This window comes from Pithys albifrons, chromosome 24 (assembly GCF_047495875.1).
Source record: "Pithys albifrons albifrons isolate INPA30051 chromosome 24, PitAlb_v1, whole genome shotgun sequence".
NCBI classification, from domain to species: domain Eukaryota; kingdom Metazoa; phylum Chordata; class Aves; order Passeriformes; family Thamnophilidae; genus Pithys; species Pithys albifrons.
This window is the reverse complement of record NC_092481.1, coordinates 1,624,486-1,640,024: the sequence shown is the minus strand read 5'-3', so window position 1 is coordinate 1,640,024 and position 15,539 is coordinate 1,624,486. Positions and strand designations below refer to the sequence as shown.

The following is a 15,539-nucleotide window of genomic DNA, read 5'->3' as shown; positions in this document are numbered from 1 at the left end:
AGATGGGGAAGGGCCTGGAGGGGCAGCATGTGAGGGCACTGAGGGCACTTGGGGTGTTCAGCTGGAGAAGAGGAGACTGAGGGGAGACCTCAGTGCAGTTCCAGCTTCCTGGGGAGGGGCAGAGGAGGGGCAGGCACTGAGCTCTGCTCTGTGGGGACCAGGGACAGCACCCAGGGAATGGCTGGAGCTGTGCCAGGGCAGGGACAGCACCCAGGGAATGGCTGGAGCTGTGCCAGGGCAGGGACAGCACCCAGGGAATGGCTGGAGCTGTGCCAGGGCAGGGACAGCACCCAGGGAATGGCTGGAGTTGTGCCAGGGCAGGGACAGGTTGGATCTCAGGGAAAGGTTCTTCCCCCAGAGGGTGGTGGGCACTGACCAGGCTCCCCAGGGCAGTGGGAAGGAAAAGGGAAAGAAGGAAAGAGAACCAAAGAAACATGGGCTGAGTACTGTTTAGAAATCATGTGTGGAGGGATCTTTGTGGATCAGGCAGAGCTTGGCAGGGCAGAGTTTTGCCCCAGGAGAGGGGCACTGATGCCTCCTTGTTTCCCTCTGGATGGTGGCAGGTTCCTGGGGCTCTGTTTGGTCCCTGAGCCCCTGTGACTGAGTTGGAGTTCTATAGGTGGGCAGTGGGAGAGCAGAGAGTGCTGTGCTGCTTTAGGAACTGCTCTCCAAGGGCAGTTTGGGGACAGGGGCAGAGCAGACAGAGAGCTGGGCTGGAACTGTGTCAGTCTCTGCAAAACCTTGGGGTGAATTCATGTGTGAGGAAGGGACAGCAAAGTCCCTCAGCAGAGCTGAGAAGGGTGGGGGATGTTTGTTCATCCCACGTGCTCTGGGCATGGATTGAGCTGTGTCCATGGTGCTGTGAGCTGCTGCTAAAACCAACATTTACTCACAACCCCTCTGGGTTGGTAAACTGCTTTTGTAGCACTTCTTGGACTCTCACCCTCATGAAATTAAAATAGCGTTTTGTTTTAACAGGGTTGTGAGATTAACATATAAATGAGTTTTTTCTTAGTCCAGGGGGCTTTGTCCTCACCTGTGCCTTCAGCTTTTTGCTCACAGTGGTTTGAGGTGCTCTGAGTTCACACTCAGCCCTGTCCTGCTCTTGCATTCATTTGTGCACAGGAGCTTTTGCAAGAACGTTGTGCAGAGTTTTCTGTGACTTCATCCTGGCTCTGTATCTGCCAACACACTTCAGGAGCAGCCAATAATAAGGACACAGCTCTGAAATGATCTGATTTAATTGCTGGCAGCAGAAGGCCTGGTGGGGAAGATGTTAGGAAGGATTGCTGGGTGGCCTAACACTGTTAGTTCCATTAAATCCTCAGGGTCTGACCTGTCTGGAGTTATTTCCTTCTGTATAATGAGAGGGATTAATTTAAGGAGACAACAAGAGTAACCCTGGCTGGCTGGGTGTGTCTGCTGGGTGTGGGGGATGCTGGAGCTGTGTGGGCTCTGCACTGATGCCAGGGTGGGTTGGGGAGGTCCTGCCCTCCTGCCTCAGTGGAATGGGCCAATCCCTCACCCACTTGTGTGAGATGATGAGAGTGGATGACTGACTGTAAAGTAGCCAGGAGACTCCAGAGAAAAGGAGTCACACAAAGGCAAAGCTGTTGTTTTATTCCCACATGCTGCTGGTCTGAGGCTGCAGTTGCTCCTCTTGCTCCACTTGGCACTAAGGATGCTCCAGGCCACCACAGGGATGTCATCTGCTGTCACCCCTGCAGTGTCCCCACACATGGGGCCACTGCCCCTGGGGCTGGAGACGCTTTCACTGATGGTGCCCAACAGCAGCTCCTTGTGCTGCCTTTTCCCTGAATCCAGGATGGGTTATGGGTAACATGCCCATCCCTGGGAGTGTCCCAGGCCAGGCTGGACAGGGTTTGGTGGGAGGTGTCCCTGCCCATGGCAGGGGGTGGGACTGGATGGGCTTTGAGGTCCCTCCCAATTCTGTCACTCTGTGGTTCTGCTTTAAGCCACTCTCAACTTTTTGAACATTATTTTTCTGAGTACTCCCCCATCACCTGGTGGAATTTTTACTTTTCTTTAAAGTTTAGCCCCAGCTGTGCCCAGAGCAGCTCCCCCTGTGCAGGCAGGACCAGGGCTGGGTGTGCAGCCCAGGGAAGGGCTCAGCTGTATTTCCCAGCTCTGAAGAGGTCAGGATGAGACCCAGTTTGGGTTCAAGGTCTGATTTTAGGACAACTAGAAAGCCCATCACCAGCCACCCTCCTGTGCCTTGTCTTTGAGTATCTGGAAATGAATAATTTCACATGTAAAGAAAATTCTCTGCATTGATACTCTTGCAGAACTGTTTGCTCTGATGTCTGGGTCCCATGTGAGGACAGGACAGCACAGAGAGAAAGGCCCTAAATGGTGACAGGAGGGATGGCAAGTAAGGGGGGAAAGGGTGAGTGAGGGAAAACCCCAAAGTCTCGATGGGATCAAGCAGAAAACACCCAAGTTGGAGGGGGTGGGACAGTCTCTGTGGTACAATGACACATTCAAATCTGCCTCATTACATGAAGGTCTCCTGTTGTCTCCCCCAGGTTCCCTTTCCCGGGTCACCGGATGAACACCTGAGTCTGCTCCGAGTGCCAGAGGATGGAGCTGTAACAGCCTGGCCAAGGTAAGAGGCTGAACCAGCACTCTGGTGCTTTGGGGAGTGTGGGGCAGCAGGGCCATGGCCCCAGCAGGGCTTTGGGGCTCAGCCTGTGCTGGGAGGGAGGTTTGATGCCTCTGGGGCTCTCACAGCCTTCCTGCCCCTCTGAGGTGACACAGTCACAGGGGTTTGCAATCCTGAGGGCAGATGTGTGGACTGAGCACTTAAAGATCATCTGAGGAGTAAGGACTGATCCTCCAGACGGTCAGTCTTGGTTTTCCCCTTTGTTTCTGCTGCCAGTGTGCTCTGTTTGGTTTGTAGGTGCTCCTGGGCAGGTGTTGGCAGGGATTTTCTGTACCCTGGGGGTTGCAGTGTTGGGGTGAAGGTCGTGTCTCCTGTTGCTGTGATTTGTTTTCTGGCTCTTTATCCAGCAAGTGTTTAATATAAAACATTTAGAAACAGCAACTGCTGCTGGGTCTCTCCCCTGGTAGCTGAGCACCAGGACCAGCAGGTACCCAAATGCCACCTCCCTGTGCTGACTCTCCCTGGCCCTCCCAGCCCTTTCAACCTTCACTTCCTCATCAAGTCTTGCCTTCCTTTGGGACTGTGCTTGTCCAGCTTGTGGGAATAAAATACTGTTGATGGAGCTCTTGGAGAAGCCTCCAGAAGAAGGTTCGGTGCTGTTGGGCCACCAGCATTTTGCAGAACCTCAGTCCAGGTTATGGTGGGGATTTTAAGGGCTGTGAGTGCCTTGGCTGATGTGAGATGGAGAGCACAGGCTCTGGGTGGCAGATGGGATAGTTTGCTCCCTGCTTTGGAGTGTTCAGCTTTCCCAGAGGGTGCACATCCCTCAGGAGCTCCTGCAGGCTGCAGGAGGGTGGCAGACCCACAGCTGGGGGTTGTTTGCCAAGTTACAATGTGGTGGCACGGGATGGGCAGCAGGGCAGGGAAAGGGCAGGGAAAGGGCAGGAGAGCTCTGGAGATGGGGTGGGGCTGGGGGAGGTGGTGCTGCTGCACCTGCAGAAGCCACAGCTCTTCCCCAGGGAGAGAATGTTAGGCTGGGAAGAGTGAGAGTGGCCAGGGCAGAGCAGTGCCCGGGGAGCAGCAGGTCCTGTCCCACTGTGCCAGCCCAGCCCTGTGTGCCCTCGGTGATGGTGGTGGCAGGGGATGGGTCGTGCTCCCTGGGAGCAACAGGTGGGCACAGGTAAGCCCAGGTGAGCACACCCCAGAGGGTCTCAGAGCCACCTCCACCAGCAAACCCTTGCTTGGATGCCCTTAATGCTTATTATCTGCCTGACTCTTGGTTCCACAAGTGTTTCTTGAGGGGTGTCTCCATCCTGGTCCAGCTCTGCCCTCGTTCCCTGGGCTGTTGTCTCGCTGCTCCACATCCCTCCCTCCTGCCCTCCCCCCTCCTCTCCCTCTTCCCATTCCTCCTCCCCTCCCTCCTGCCCTTCCTCCTGCCCCCTCTCCTGCTCCCCCTCCTGCCCTTTCTCCTCCTCCCCCTCCTGCCCTCCCTCCTCCCCTCCCTCCTGTACTCCCTCCTGCCCTCTCTCCCCTCCCTCTTGCCCTTCCTCCTCCCCTCCCTCCTGCCCTCTGTCCCCTTCCTCCTCCCCTCCCTCCTGCCCTCTGTCCCCTCCCTCCTGCCCTCCCTCCTGCCCTCTCTCCCTTCCCTCCTGCCCTCTGTCCCCTCCCTCCTGCCCTCCCTCCTGCCCTCTCTCCCTTCCCTCCTGCCCTCTCTCCCTTCCCTCCTGCCCTCCCTCCCCTCCCTCCTGCCCTCCCTCCCCTCCCTCCTGCCCTCCCTCCCTCTCTGTCCTTCCTGGCAATGTGTCATTCTGGCCTTTGGGCCGAGTCCAGGAGCTGAGTAAAGACCACTCGTGCAGCCCAAGCAAGATCCAGTGGGTTTGAGGTGTTTGTAACCAGCTGCCCCCCGTGGGGCCGTGCCTGGCACGCTGGCACCAGGCAAAGGGCACTGGGGAGACTCTTGTGAGAGCAGAGTTGGTTACGTGCATGCAAGTGTGCCAACCAGGGCAACATCTCCTGTGCCATGGTCCCTGTCAGCTCACTTTGCTCTGAGCACCTGAGGGCTCTGCCCTGGGCTGTGGCAGGGAGGAGATGGGCACAGACAGCTCAAAGCGTTGGCACAGCAAGGATGCTCCGCAGGGCATCTGGTGCCATGTCATGTTTGGTGGGAATCATCTCTCAGGGAATAGCAGGGCAGGGAATAAAGCTTCTGTCCTGTCAAAACAGCCCCATTTCTCCTGGATTCCCACAGCTTGTTCCTGGTGAAAGAAAAAAAAAATAGTTTTGTGGTTTCTTTTTGACAGGGAATAAAAAAAAAATCCTTTACTGGGAAGGATTTGAAGAGGGAAATAAGCTCAGAAGAACAGGGAGGGGGCAAAGGGGATGGAGTTGGAGCACGTGGGTTGGGTGTTCCCAAGAAGCTCATTGATCCCAGCTCAGGGGTTTTGATGGCTAAAGGCTGAATTTGCAGGTCTGGGCTCCCCCTCTGCTGCCAGGGCTGGCACTGGAGTGGGGCTGGTGCCACGGGGGGACTGTTCACACCTGCAGGAGCTCTTCTGGTGGGGAAATCAGGGAGGAGAGGGAGCAAAATGTCTTCAGGTCATCCCCTTCGCTGTGCAGGGACTGGGCACCCACAGCAGGGCTGTCTGTGGCACCTCCTGGGGCAGCAGGTCCCTGACTCTGCCCAAGGAACAGGAGAATTACAGGGGTTGGCACCGTGGCTTGGAATGAGAGCTAATTAATTAATTGGAGACATGCTGGGATTACATTTTATTAAACCTTGGAATCAGAGCAGACCAGATGAAATGTAAGCAAAGGTTGGGAAGGGAAAGGAGGGGGGTGTGCCACACGTGCTGCCTGCCAGTGCTGGCACAGAGGGTGCTCAGGATATCTATGGATATGTGCAAATGTATGGATATATAGAGAGCCAGAGAACAGACTCACAGGGACCCACAAGGACCATCCACTCCAACTCCTGGCCCTGCACAGACACCCCAACAATCCCACCCTGTGCCCCAAAGCACCATCCAAACCCTCCAGCAGCTCTGGCAGCCTTGGGGCCGTGCCCGCTGCCCTGGGGAGCCTGGTCAGTGCCCACCACCCTCTGGGGGAAGAACCTTTTGCTGAGATCCAACCTGAGCCTGCCCTGGCACAGCTCCAGCCATTCCCTGGGTGCTGTCCCTGCCCTGGCACAGCTCCAGCCATTCCCTGGGTGCTGCCCCTGCCCTGGCACAGCTCCAGCCATTCCCTGGGTGCTGTCCCTGCCCTGGCACAGCTCCAGCCCTTCCCTGGGTGCTGTCCCTGCCCTGGCACAGCTCCAGCCCTTCCCTGGGTGCTGTCCCTGCCCTGGCACAGCTCCAGCCATTCCCTGGGTGCTGTCCCTGCCCTGGCACAGCCCCAGCCATTCCCTGGGTGCTGTCCCTGTGAGTCCAGAGAAGAGCAACGAGACTGGAGAAGGGACTGGAGCACAAGTGCTGTGGGGAGAGGCTGAGGGAGCTGGGGGTGTTCAGCCTGGAGAAGAGGAGGCTCAGAGGTGACCTCAGCACTGTCTGGAACTGCCTGAAGGGAAGTTGTGGCCAGGTGGGGGTTGGTCTCTTCTCCCAGGCACTCAGCAATAGGACAAGGGGGCACGATGGGCTCAAGCTCTGCCAGGGGAAATTGAAGTTGGAGAGCAGAAAAAACTTCTTTGCAGAGAGAGTGCTCAGGGATTGGAATGGGCTGCCCAGAGAGGGGGTGGATTCCTCATCCCTGGAGGTTTTTCAGCTGAGCTTGGCCGTGGCACTGAGTGCCATGATCTGGTAAAGGGACTGGAGTTGGCCCAAGGGTTGGACTTGATGATCTCAGGGGTCTTTTCCAACCCAATCCCTTCTATGATTCTATAAATGGGCACCTCTGGCCATGTAGTCTCTGATATCATTTGGAATTAAGAGTTCTCCCTTTATTCTGATCCTGTGCCTGTAAAAGTGCTGTGCTCTATCCAGACCTGCCTATTACTCCATCAAAAGGGATTTCAGCTGCAAATTTACTGCCTTGAAAATGATTTGGGGTCTTCTAGAATGGAAGTTCACGACAGTCATTGCTCACATGGTTGCACCTCGGTGCTTCCTCTGCTCTCAGACACTGCTGGGCAGGTGTGGGTGTGCTGGCCCAGCTTTCCAGGAATAGCCAAGCTTTCCTGACAGCCCAGGCAGCGGGACTGTGGGGTGTGTGCCCTGCAGGCAGGGGGGCAGCACAGCTCCTGGCCTCCTGGGGAATGCTGTTTTTCCTGCCAGATCTGCAACATCCCACACGAGCTGCCTTCCCTTCTGACACCTTCAGGAAGACGCTTCCCACTAATTTTAGCTCTCCCTCCAAGGTGGGTATCTTTGGGGTTTGGGCACCATCAATGCCTCATTCATGAAGCTGCAAACACTGTAAGAAGAAGGGGGGGACGGGCAGAGAGGGTCCCACCCTGCGCCGTGTCTGATCCCGGAGCAGCTGCAGTTTGGGCTTGCTCTGAGAACAAGCTGAGGCTGTTCGTGTGAGCAGCCAGGAAAGGGCTGTCTGTTTGGATTTAGGGCCTTGTAGATTTGCTCAGTGTGTGCAGGTGGCACAGGAAAACATGGGATGGTTTCTCACCGGGATAGGGCTGTGTTTTTCCTGAACTGGTGTGAATTCCGTGTGAAGGCTCAGCAAGTACTCACTGGAAATTTTCTTGTAGCAGTTTCTGGGGTTGGATTTTTGTAGCATTTTGGAGTGTTGTTAGTGCTTAATCCTCCTGAATTTCTACAGAGTTTTGCCCAGAATACACATCTTTACGAGCAGGTTGGCAGTTCCTGCCACTTGGAGCCTGCAGGGCAGTGGCATTAGGGATCAGCCTTCAGTTCTCACTGGTTAAGTGTTAGGAAATCCCTGGAATGAAAATAAGGAGGTGGGAATAACACATCTTGGGTGGTGGGCCAGGATCTCAGCCAGCCTTGTGCTTGCAGCTCTGACCTCCATCACATCAAACCCTGTCCTTGTGTGGACATGGCACCTGGACATGGCACCTGGACATGGCTTGTGGTGACCATGGTGGTGGTGCTGGGCTGGTGGTTGGACTTGATCTCTTCCAGCTTTAAGGATTCTTTGATTCCATGGGCTCTGTCTGAAGGAGGCTGTGCCTCCCATCCATCTCCAGCCTCGATCCTTCACCCCTTGGCTCCAGGAGCTGCAGAACTTGAATCAGTTCTCACCTGGAATCATCTTCATTTCAATGCCTTGTGCTTGGCACGAGCTGGAGAGGGCAGTGGATCCAACACAAGGCTCTGAACCTTGGCTTCTGCAGCTGGGCCCTTGCTCCTGCTCTTCCCCCAGAGCTGCCAAGTCCTGGTAAAGAGGCAGAAGACACAGTTCTGCAGCTTGACTGAGGCTGGTCCTTCAGAGAGAGCAGAATTCCCCTCTGGAGCAGCAGAAATTGTTACAAAATGTGCATGTCACGTGTCTTTGAGATGGAGCTGAACAGCAAAGACTCTGAATTGCTCTTCTGATGTTCAGGGGTGGAAAGTCTGGTCCAGCCACACTCATGTTGTGCCACCCCTGACAAACTGCCCACTGGCTCCTGATCTTGCTCTGGCAGTGAGCAATGACCTTGGCACAGGGGAACCCAGAAGCTTGGTTGGTGATGGCAAAGCCTGTCCAGCTCCCAGGGCTGAGGGGTTTGTGGAGACGGGAGGGCAGCTCTTCATGTCCCCTCTCTGGGGCTCCTGCAGAGGGCCAGGGCTCCCAGGTCTGCTCACAGAGCCAAAATTAGAAAGTTGTTGATGTTTTTTTCATTCAGACCTACACTGAGTCCTGTTTGAGTGAACTGGAACTGGAAGGAGACAAGGCTCAAGGTGGGTGGAATGGAGGGATGGAGCCCCTGAGGAGAAAAGATGTTGAATTTTCCTTCTCTGTACCTGTACCATACCCTGTCAGGTCATGGACCTGGGAGATGGGGTGGAAAAAGGTGAAATCCAGGTTCTGTTTGCACTCAGATATTTCTGGGTGTGTTTGGGCACTTTGCTGTGGTAACCTGAGGGCCTATTTTTAGACTCTTTCCCGAGATGCCCCTCCTGGACTGAGTTCCTCTGGAAACTGTTGTGCAAAGCTGTCCCAGAGGTTTTCATGTTAAAATGAGCATTAATTCAGAAAAATTCCAGGGGATGTTGTTCTGCAAAACTGCTCAGATTGGGTGTGAGACCCTTCTGGCTGCATGTCCTGCCTGGACTTCATGGTGGGTGTCTCCAAGATCCCAAATTTCACCTTTTAGGCAAGGAAAGGTTCTGTTTTCCTTTGGCCAGTTCCTGCCTGCAGCACTAAACCAATGATATTATGGCAACTTGTCTTAGCAGTTAAACTGAGAAATCCCAAAATATATGTTGGCATTTGCAATCACAGAGTTCTTGGCCCTCAGCCAGTGAAGTGCCTCAAGTCTCATCCAGCAAAGACCAGATCTCTGTTTTCCTGAGGAGATTCAGCACAGAAGAGATCAAGCCCACAGGTTTAGTTCATAGAAGATCATGGAAGATCATAGAAAGGATTGGGTTGGAAAAGACCTCCGAGATCATCAAGTCCAACCCTTGGTCCAACTCCAGTCCCTTTACCAGATCATGGCACTCAGTGCCACGGCCAAGCTCAGCTGAAAAACCTCCAGGGATGGGGAATCCACCCCCTCTCTGGGCAGCCCATTCCAATCCCTGAGCACTCTCTCTGCAAAGAAGTTTTTCCCATCTCCAACTTCAATTTCCCCTGGCAGAGCTTGAGCCCATCGTGCCCCCTTGTCCTATTGCTGAGTGCCTGGGAGAAGAGACCAACCCCCACCTGGCCAGAACTTCCCTTCAGGCAGTTCCAGACAGTGCTGAGGTCACCTCTGAGCCTCCTCTTCTCCAGGCTGAACACCCCCAGCTCCCTCAGCCTCTCCCCACAGCACTTGTGCTCCAGTCCCTTCTCCAGCCTCGTTGCTCTTCTCTTCTCACTTGGGTTGGAAGAGACCTCAGAGATCATCAACCCTTGATCCAACCCCACTGGGATCACTCTGGCACTCTGTGCCCTGGGCTGGTGATCACAGTGGGGTTGGATCAAGACATGTTGGATTCTCTGTCCCTGGAGGTGTTTCAGAGGACACTCAGTGCCACATCCAGTCCCTTCTCCAGCCTCGTTGCTCTTCTCTGGCCCCGCTCCAGCCCCTCAATCTCTTTCCTTGTGTGTGGCTCTGTGGGGAGACCTTTACTCTGCCTTGTTAATGGATGGTTTGGATTGGAGGGACCTTAAAACATACCCCATCCCACCCCTGCCATGGGCAGGGACACCTCCCACTAGCCCAGGGTGCTCCAAGCCCTGTCCAACCTGGCCTTGGACACTCCCAGAGATGGGGCAGCCACAGCTTCTCTGCCCAACCTGTGCCAGGGCCTGCCCATCCTCCCAGGGGGGAATTTCAGCTGAAAGACCTTTGGGCTTTCCCAGGCTGCCACTGAGGCGTTTACATGTCCCAGTTTTCCAATGAAAACCCTTTGGAAGGTTCAGGTTGAACCATTTATTTCTTAGCAAAGTGTTGCTGTGCTCCACAAGATACATATCCCAGCAGAACAAAACCAACCCTATCCCAGGAATCCACACACAGAGCCAGCAGACAAAGCCAGGCCTCTCTCTCAAATGTCATTCTTCATATTTTATTGTCTTTCATCCATAATCACTTAAATACACTGGCATGGATCTGAAAAGCTCCCAACAGCCCAGCAGTTGCCCTTTCTCCCCAGCACGCCCCGGGATACATTGTGCTCCCTGATGGATTGTTCCTCTCTTGGATTTGCTTCAAGGATGTTCTGCAAAGTGTTTCCATGTGCATCTGGAGGAGACAATTCGCTGCCTGTCCATGTGTGCTGGTTTAAAGGTGAACCAGCAGGGGAAATGAACTCACCACGAGAGAGATTATAAATCAGACCTAAAATTTAATAATAATATTACAATAAAAACACTGACACAAAAGGGAAATTGCTTTCAACTCACAAACCCCAGCAGTATAACCCAGTGTCCTGGGGCACAAACCCAAGGGGGTTTGTTTGCCCTTGTGCTGAGACCCCTGTGGTTCCCCCAAGTCCAGAGCAAAAGGAAAAGAAAAACCTGTTGGTGCAGGCGAGGGCTGTGGTCTGGCTGAGAGTGGTGATCTCCTCCTGTCGAGGTCCTGCTGCTCCTCTGGATCCAACAAGAAGTTCCTGAGGTCTTACCCACCACTTATGTACCCTCAGGGAGCCCCCAGTCCCTCCCCCTGGGTGGGGACTCACACAGTGGGTGATTAACTCTGGGAGCCAGGGGGTGTTGAACTGTTGATGGCCCATGAGCAGCTCCGCCCCCCTCAGGCTGGGGGTGAAGGTGCCAATGACTCCCTGGGCAGCTGCTGCCAATGGCCCATTGTCCTTGGGGAATGAATAGAGGGGGTGGAATGCACAGCTTTGATCACCCCCACACAGGGTTAGCTGGTCCCTCCTGCTGAACTGGGACACCCTGGATTTTGTAGCACAACAATTTGCACTTGTTCAGGGGCTCCCTGTTCTTGGAAGGTTTCAGAAAAGCAGAGATTCAAATACCCAGAGGAACATCTACAGATTGTCAGGTGCAGAGGAAAAGGTGAATGTGATTATACATTTCAGAACACAGAATTATAGAATGATTTGGGTTGGAGGGGCCATAAAGACCATCTTGTTCAAGCCTCCCAGGAGCTGGAAACCCTAAAGATCATCTAGTTCCAAAGCCCAAGGGTTTGATAGCTCAGGTGGGTTATCAAATCCTTGGGTTTGCAGATCCAAGCCTGGATGGGCTTTCAAACCCAAGTCTAGATGAACTTTCAAACCCAAGTCCAGATGAACTTTCAAACCCAAGTCCAGATGAACTTTCAAACCCAAGTCCAGATGGGCTTTCAAACCCCAGTCCAGATGGGCTTTCAAACCCAAGTCCGGATCAACTTTCAAACCCAAGTCCAGATGAACTTTCAAACCCAAGTCCAGATGAACTTTCAAACCCAAGTCCAGATGAACTTTCAAACCCAAGTCCAGATGAACTTTCAAACCCAAGTCCAGATGGGCTTTCAAACCCAAGTCCAGGTGAACTTTCAAACCCAAGTCCAGATGGGCTTTCAAACCCAAGTCCAGATGGGCTTTCAAACCCAAGTCCGGATCAACTTTCAAACCCAAGTCCAGATGAACTTTCAAACCCAAGTCCAGATGAACTTTCAAACCCAAGTCCAGATGAACTTTCAAACCCAAGTCTAGATGAACTTTCAAACCCAAGTCCAGATGGGCTTTCAAACCCAAGTCCAGATGAACTTTCAAACCCAAGTCTAGATGAACTTTCAAACCCAAGCCCAGATGAACTTTCAAACCCAAGTCTAGATGAACTTTCAAACCCAAGTCCAGATGAACTTTCAAACCCAAGTCCAGATGAACTTTCAAACCCAAGTCTAGATGAACTTTCAAACCCAAGCCCAGATGGACTTTCAAACCCAAGTCTAGATGAACTTTCAAACCCAAGTCCAGATGAACTTTCAAACCCAAGTCCAGATGAACTTTCAAACCCAAGTCCAGATGAACTTTCAAACCCAAGTCTAGATGAACTTTCAAACCCAAGCCCAGATGGACTTTCAAACCCAAGTCTAGATGAACTTTCAAACCCAAGTCCAGATGAACTTTCAAACCCAAGTCCAGATCAACTTTCAAACCCAAGTTCAGATGGGCTTTCAAACCCCAAGTCCAGATGGGCTTTCAAACCCAAGCCCAGATGGGCTTTCAAACCCAAGTCCGGATGAACTTTCAAACCCAAGTCCAGATGAACTTTCAAACCCAAGTCCGGATGAACTTTCAAACCCAAGTCCAGATGAACTTTCAAACCCAAGTCCAGATGGGCTTTCAAACCCAAGTCAGGATGGACTTTCAAACCCAAGTCCGGATGGGCTTTCAAACCCAAGTCAGGATGGGCTTTCAAGGAGGACTGATGGGGATGGGGGGAATTTAGAGCAGGACTGGCACAGGCATTTTTAATGCGTTCCAATATTTGAGTCTTGAAGAAAAGAAGCTCCACAGCTTTTAGAACGATCTTGAGCAATGGCCCATCTTCAGGAAATCTGAACAGTGTCAGGAGAAGTGCAGGGGGTGGATTTGCCTCCGTGGGACACCCCAAGTGTGTGTTACACCAGCAGAGGCACCACACAGTGAGAATCCTGATGTGCAAAGGGAGGTGAAGTTCATGATGTCACCGTCTGTAACACGGAGCTCTCAGCTCCTGAAACATTTCACTTTTAACAAGATGGCTCTCAGGAACACGTCGTTATTCTGAGTTATGGCTCAGACTTGTGCTCCATTCTGTAGCCATAGGAGCAATTATAACATTATTTCTTTATTCTCAGCTCTAATGGTGTTTGCAGGAAAAAGTAGATCTTCTCACAGACAAGGAGCTCGTTAGCACTTCCCGTGTTTTGGATTTGCTTTAAACCCATGTGACCATTTCGTCTGGAAGATGATACAACTTTTACACTCAAAAAGATACTCAGTTTTAACAGCAATGTTCACCATTCCAAGCTGATGCAGATGAACAAAATATCCTTCTATTTTTCTGGGTTGTTTTCTTATTTCTTCCCTAATTATTATCATCATTATACCACAGAAACAAAATTGAGGAGGTGAACAAACAGCATCTTCCTGCATTGTGGTGGGCAGGTTCATTTTCATGTTGGTTCTGGGTACAGGAAAAAAAAATACAGTCTCTCCAGTGTGAATATTTAACCCAGAAGGGTCATATGGATGTGGGCATTGCAGGAGAAGTCAACAGGTGGCACCTAAAAGAGTGAATCAAACCTGTCAAATATTTAATCTTCATGGCCCCTCATGGCAAGAAGGACGTGGAGGGGCTGGAGCATGTCCAGGAAAGGGAACAGAGCTGGGAAGGGGCTGGAGCAGCTGAGGGAGCTGGGGGGGCTCAGCCTGGAGAAAAGGAGGCTCAGGGGGGACCTTCTGGCTCTGCAATCCCTGCCAGGAGGGGGGAGCTGGAGGGGGGTCGGGCTCTGCTCCAGGGCACAGGGACAGGAGGAGAGGGCACGGCCTCAGGCTGGGCCAGGGCAGGGATAGGGGGCACAGCAGGAGGAATTCCTGCCTGGAAAGGGTGGGCAGGCACTGGCAGGGGCTGCCCAGGGAGGTTTGGAGTGCCCAGCCCTGGAGGTGCCCAAGGCAGGACTGGCCGTGGCACTGAGTGCTCTGGGCTGGGGGACAAGGTGGGCATCGGGCACAGGGTGGGCTCCATGGGCTGGGAGGGCTTTGCCAAGGTGGGCATCGGGCACAGGGTGGGCTCCAGGGGCTGGGAGGGCTTTGCCAAGGTGGGCATCGGGCACAGGGTGGGCTCCATGGGCTGGGAGGGCTTTGCCAAGGTGGGCATCGGGCACAGGGTGGGCTCCAGGGGCTGGGAGGGCTTTGCCAAGGTGGGCATCGGGCACAGGGTGGGCTCCATGGGCTGGGAGGGCTTTGCCAAGGTGGGCATCGGGCACAGGGTGGGCTCCATGGGCTGGGAGGGCTTTGCCAAGGTGGGCATCGGGCACAGGGTGGGCTCCATGGGCGGGGAGGGCTTTGCCAAGGTGGGCATCAGGCACAGGGTGGGCTCCATGGGCTGGGAGGGCTTTGCCAGCCCCAGTGATTCTGGAATTCATCAGTGTTAGATCTGTTTGTCATATCATAGGGATGGAGAATCCCAGAATGGTTTGGGTTGGAGGGGACCTTAAAGCCCATCCAGTCCCACCCTTCACCTCCCACCAGCCCAGGGTGCTCCAAGCCCTGTCCAGCCTGGCCTGGGACACTCCCAGGGCTGGGGCAGCCACAGCTGCTCTGGGCAGGCTGATGAGCACATTGGGGTGTTTCACGGGGGAGAGGCTGCCAGAAAACCTCTCCCTGTGAGTGCCTTTGGTGGTGTCAAGCCCCCTGCACGTGGTTTTTGCAGCTCCCACCACAGGGACCCCTTGTCTGGCTGCTGTTGGACAGACAGCCCTGGGGTGGCAGTGCCATGCTGGGATCAAGGGCAGTTTGTCATCTGCTGGTTGGGGCAGCACAACAGCAGTGGGAGGGATTTGTTTGAACCGTGTCAGTGCATGAACTCATTTCCCCCCCAGACTCTGCAGGAAACATTCCTGAGAGGAGTGGGGGACAACAGGAGGTTTGGGTTTGCTTGGCCTTAATTGAGATGGATGTGAAGGATTTCTCTAAATCAGTGCAACATTTCCAAGGGGTGACTCACTTTGAAGATGCATCACAGTGACAATGTGTCCAGTGCCCCTCGATCAATACAGAAAACACCCTGCAAAGGTCTAAAGGATCCACTGCTCTCATTATTTAATCTGCCTGGAGAGTGCAAGAGCACGTGGCCTCCAGGGGACTGGGGCCTGCATTTAAAAACACTGAGCCTGTTAACACAGTGCATAATTAAGCCCTGGAATTCATTGCCAAGGAAAATCTTGGAGTGGCTTTTTCATAACATTTAAAAACGAGACAGCCACGTCTATTATTAATAAAACGAGACACAGATCTGTTCTGGGAGAGGCAGAAAAAAAGAGGCTGCTCAAGAACCAGCAAGTCAAACACTGCCTGAAGAGGAAGCTTTTTTCTCCCCCCTTTTGTGCCACTCCTGTGCTGTGTTTGCACCTGTGTTTGAAGTGCTGGGGACTGGTCCTGGGGGGTGCCTGCAGAGCTGGGGGCAGCTCCAGCCAGATCAGGAGTGCCCAGATAAGCCCTGGGTCAGCTGAGGCTCTTCTGGAGTGCTGGGGCTGTTTAAGGTCACTGTTTAGCAGAGGGGGAAAAAGGTTGTCAAGTCTTGCAGGAAGGTGTTTGTGTAGGGTTTGTGTGGAAACAGCCCAGAGTGGGGGCTCAGGGGTGGCTCTGGGGCTGAGCTGCAG

General features: G+C 53.6%; 1 protein-coding gene across 4 annotated transcripts in view; it reads left to right on the top strand.

Moving 5' to 3' along the window:
• HIVEP3 (HIVEP zinc finger 3) overlaps positions 1-15,539 on the top strand; it is a 364,404-nt gene that overhangs the window by 185,409 nt on the left and 163,456 nt on the right. For all 4 annotated transcript variants that reach the window (XM_071576495.1, XM_071576497.1, XM_071576494.1 and 1 more), the window contains one exon: positions 2,547-2,626. The gene's annotated coding sequence lies outside the window, so the exon portion shown is untranslated. The remainder of the gene's footprint in view (positions 1-2,546; positions 2,627-15,539) is intronic.